Source organism: Eimeria maxima, genomic scaffold (genome assembly GCF_000499605.1).
Source record: "Eimeria maxima Weybridge genomic scaffold, Emw_scaff505, whole genome shotgun sequence".
Taxonomy (NCBI): Eukaryota; Apicomplexa; class Conoidasida; order Eucoccidiorida; family Eimeriidae; genus Eimeria; species Eimeria maxima.
Window position 1 is genome coordinate 18,814 of NW_013566080.1, and position 5,131 is coordinate 23,944.

A 5,131-nucleotide genomic window follows, 5' to 3' on the forward strand; every position below is an offset into this window, starting at 1 on the left:
TTTAAAAAAAAAAAAAAAAAAAAAAAAAAAAAAAAAAAAAAAAAAAAAAAAAAGGAGACACTTATTTTTTTTTTTATAAAGGAGACTGTTATAAAAGGAGACAACAATTCTATAGAAAGGAGACAGAAAAAAAAAGAGACAAAAAAGGGGACACATAAGGAAAAAAAAGAGACAAAAAAGGAGACAAAAAAGGAGACAAAAAAGGAGACAAAAAAGGAGACACTTATTTATAAAGAAGATACATAAACAAAAGGAGACACATAAAAGGAGACACCAATTGTATAAAAAGGAGAAAAAAGGACAAAAAAGGAGACAAAAAAGGAGACAAAAAAGGAGACAAAAAAGGAGACAAAAAAGGACACAACAAGGAGACAAAAAAGGAGGCAAAAAGGAGACAAAAAGGAGACAAAAAAGGAGAAAAAAGGAGACGAAAAAGGAGGCAAAAAAGGAGACAAAAAAGGAAACAAAAAAGGAGACAAAAAAGGAGACAAAAAAAAGAAACAAAAAGAGAGACAAAAAGGAGACAAAAAAGGAGACAATTAACATACAAGTAGGTCGTGTCTCCTTTCTATTTCTTGTATACGTAGACGAGCCCTCCTTAGATGGAGGTGTCTCCCTTTTATACAATAATTTGCTGCTGCTGCTGCTGCTGCTGCTGCAGCAAGCTTCCTCCTATCTGCTGCTGTTACTCCTGCTGCTGTTGCTGCTGTTGCTGCTGCAGCAACAGCAACATCATCTATAGCAAGAACATCTGTTGTTGCAGCACCATCTACTGCAGCAGCAGCACCATCTTCTACAGCAGCAGCTGCAGCAGCTGCTGCAGCAGCAGCAGCAGCAGGAGATAGGGCATCTGCTGCACTTAATGTAGGGGGACTATTAGTGCTGCCTGCTGTCTCTCTTTCTGTTTCCTCTAGTATTATTTGTTTGCTGCTGCTGCTGCAGGTGTCTCCTTTTATGCTTCCTTCTCTTAGCAGCTTTGCTGCAGCAGGAGACACTGCTGCTGCTCTTATATATAAAGTGTCTCCTTGCTGCAGCACAAGGCCGCATTGTCTCCTTTCCTCCTCCGTCTCTGCTGCTGCAGCAGCAGCAAAGGAGACACACAAACAACAGCAGCACCAGGGCAATCAGCAGCAGCTCCTGCTGCAGCAACAGCTAAGCACAAACAGCAAAAGGAGACAGCAACAGCAGCAGCAGGAGCAGCAGCAGCAAAAGGAGACAGTCCTCTTGTGTACAGACCTTGTGTGCTGCTGCTGTCTCCTGTTGGGTGTATCCCTACTGGGAGCTCCCAATTTGCTGCTGCTGCTGCTGTATCTCCTGTTGTTACTGCTGCTGCTGCTGCTGCTGTATGCTGCGTTGCTGCAGTTGCTGCAGTTGCTGCAGTTGCTGCTGTTGCATCTGTCTCCCAATAAGGAGAAAGGGAGGAAAGAGATGGTCCCTCTAAAGGAGACACTTTATTATTATTAGGAGAAGAAAAGGAGACACCTGGTGACGAGACAGCAGCAGCAGCAGCTGAATTACCAGCAGCAGCAGCAGCAGCAGCAGCAGCAGCAGCAGCTGATAATACAGCTGATGATGCAGTAGAGAAGACAGCTGAGTTATCCCCATCACCATCACCATCAGCAGCAGCAGCAGCAGCTGCAGCAGCAGCAGCAGACCGATCCCTGTGTTCCCCATCGCCATAATCATCATCATGAGCAGCTGCTGCAGCAGCAGCTACAGCATCAGCAGCAGCAGCAGCAGCAGCAGGAGGAGGAGAGAGTCTTTTTCTTTGTTGTTTTAGTAGATAATATTGTTTAATAGTTTTATATATAGATATAGATAATATAATAATTAATAATATAATTAATAAATAAGAAGGAAGACATTTATTTATAATCATACCTAAGGATACACCTAATAATTGACCAGGAGCTAATAGGATCACCTGCATGCAAATAGCAGCAGCACCAGCAGCACCAGCAGCAACAGCAACAGCAGCAGCAATAATAGTAGTAGTAGTAGTAGTAGTAGTAGTAGTAGTAGTAGTAGTAGTAGGTGTTGGAGTAGGAGTTAGAGGAACAGCAACAGCAGCAGCAGCAGCAGCAGCAGCAGCAGCAGCAGCAGCAACAGCAGCAAACAACAGCAAAAACAGCAACAACACCACAACCACCTCCAGCAGACAGCAGCAGCAGCAGCAGCAGCAGCAGCAGGAGCAGCAGCAGGAGCAGGAACTGTATAACTTACTAGATCTAGATCAAGTAAGGGTTTATGAGGGTTTATAGGGTGTCTCCTTAATAAGGAGAGGAGTGTCCCCCCTAAACCCCCGCCAAACATTAGGGTTTGGCTAAGGGTTGTTGATTCATGAGCACTAAACCCTACTATTAATGTTAATACAGGTACGTATATTGATCCTCCTATACACAGCAAACCCTAAACCCTAAACCCTTATTATTAACCCTAAACCCTTCTCTATTTATTTACCTTCTTTTTCCCGTCAGTTTTATGTATTTTACATAACAATATATGAATCCATACCTAAACCCTAAACCCTAAACCCTAAACCCTAAACCCTAATTACTTTTCTGCAGACTCTCCTTCCCCCTACCCACCATCCCTCTACAGTATTTAGTGTTTATTCCCTACTCTTTATTGTTTATTATTATTTAGGGTTTAGGGTTTTAAGGCTTTAGGGTTTAGGGTTTTAGGGTTTAGGGTTTTTAGGGTTTAGGGTTTAATGGTTTAGGGTTTAGGGTTTAGGGTTTACCTCCTGTGCCTGCAGAGACAGCTATAATACAAGAGACAGCAATAAGAAAAAGGCCTAACCCTCCCCTCCATCCCCTTAATAAGGAGACACCTTCGTTGCTGCTGTAGGCACTGTCTCCTGCTGCTGCTGCAGCAGCAGCAGCAGCAGCAGCAGCCGCTGCTTCACGTGCTGCTGATGCTGCCTCAGCTGCTTCTGCTGCATCTACCGCTGCTGCTGCTGCTTGCGCTGTCTCTGCTGCTGCTGCTGCTTCTGCTCCTACTGCTGCCTCCTCTTCTGCTGCTGCTGCTGCTGCTGCAGCAGCAGCACTATCACTCTCTGCTGATAGACGCCGCAAAGAGACAATTCCTTCGTTCCCTGCAGCAGCAGCTGCTGTTGCTGCTGCTGCTGCTGCTGGTTCTGCTGCTGCTGCTGCTGCTGCATCTATATGCCTATTACTGCTTATAAATCCACGAGGCTCAGGAGCAGCAAAGGAGACACACAGCAGCAGCAAACATAAAAAGGAGACACCTGCTGCATATATTAACTTATTACTAGACATTCTCCCTTTCTTCTCCTCTCTTGCTGCTGCTGCTGTTGCTGCTGCTGCTATTGTTGTTGCTGCTGCTGTTGCTGCAGTTGGTACTGCTGCTGGCGTCGACGCTGGTGCTGCTGAGGGTAATGCTGCTGCTGCTGCTGCTGCTGCTGCTCTGCTCCTATTGCTGCAGTAGCAGATGCTACTGCAGTAGCAGCTGCTGCTGCTGTAGCAGCTGCTGCAGTTGCTGCTGCTGCTGCTGCTGCTGCTGCTGCTATTGTGCATATTGGATGCATGCATGCAAGAGGAGACAATAAGTGTCTCCTCTTTGTTGTGTTGTGTCTCTTGTTTATTCATGTTATTAAGTGTCTCCTTTTTATCTGTCTCCTTATTATCTTTGTCTTATTAACAGCAACCTTGCTGCTGCTGCTGCTGCTGCTGCTGTTGCTGTTGTTGTTGTTGCTGCTGCTGTTACAGACTGTTGCTGCAGCAGCAGCAGGCGATGCTGCTGCTGCTGTTGCTGCTGCTGTTGCGGAGATGCATTTGAAGGTGCCCTGCTGCAACAGAAGGAGCTGGCCAGAGACACACTGCAGCAGCAGCAGCAGCAGCAGCAACAGCAGCAGCAGCAGCAAAGGAGACAGTCCTTTATAAGAGATGCAGCAAAGGAGAAAAGGAGACAGTCATTGGTTGCTGTGTCTCTCTCCTCTTATAGCAACAAAAGGAGACAGCTGCTGTATACAGAACTATGCATGCTGCTGCTGCTGCAGCAGCACCTGCAGCAGCAGCAGCAGCAGCAGCAGCAGGAGACTGCTGCTGCTTAGACCCCCTATATAGGAGAAGGAGACACCTAAAAGGAGACAGCAAAGTTGCTGCTGTGCTGCACAAAGGAGACAGTGTCTGCTTATTAGCAGCAGCTGCTGCAGCAGGTACAACAGCAGCAGCAGCAGCAAATTAGCTGCCGCAGTCTGCTGCTGCTACTACAGCTGCTACTACTACTGCCGCTGCCGCTGCTGCTGCTGCTGCTGCTGCTGCGGTGTACGTACACCTGAATAGGAGGAGGAGAAAGAGACTCCCCCTTAAGTGTCTCCTTTTATAGAAGGAGACAATAATAAGAAAAGGAGACAGTTGTCTCCTTGCTGCAGCAGCAGAACAATTTGCTGCTTGTCTTAGCAACCAATGGGCTGGCCGTTGCTGCTGCAGTTGCTGCTGTTACTGTCTCCTTTTGCTGCTGCTGCTGCTGCAGCTAGCTGCCTATACACCCCAACATTAATAAAAAGAATTTATTTTGCTTATAAAGAAATAAGAAGACAAACAAAGACATAAAAACAGCAGCAACACAGCAGCCCTACCCCAGCCACCGGTCAGCAGCAGCTGCTGCTGCTGCAGCTGCAGCAGCTGCTGCTGCTGCTGCTGCTGCTGCAGTAGCAGCAGCAGCAGCAAGTGTCTTTTTTTTTTTATTATAAATGTTAATAAGTTATTTAATATTTTATTGTCGCCTTTTTTGTATAAAGAAAAGGAGACAGCTGTCTCCTTACAGGGGCAGCAGCAGCAGGAAAAGGGGACATTTTTTGCTGCTGTGTCTGCTGCTGCTGCTGGTGCTGCTGCAGCAGCAGCAGCAGCAAGACCCTCCTCTTTTTTTTTTTATTTGCTGCTGTTCTTTTCTCCCTTTTATTGTTTTGCTGCTGCTGCTGCTGCTGTCAATTAGATTTTCTTAACATTATTATACACCTTAAACACCTGCTGCTGCTGCTGCTGCTGCTGCTGCTGCTCCTGCAGCTAAGCCTGCAGAAAAAGGCAGCTGCAGCTGTCTCTGTGGGGTTCTGGTGTCTCTTTAGAGCAGCAGCAGCAGCAAATAATTCTGCTGCTGTTAATTGTGT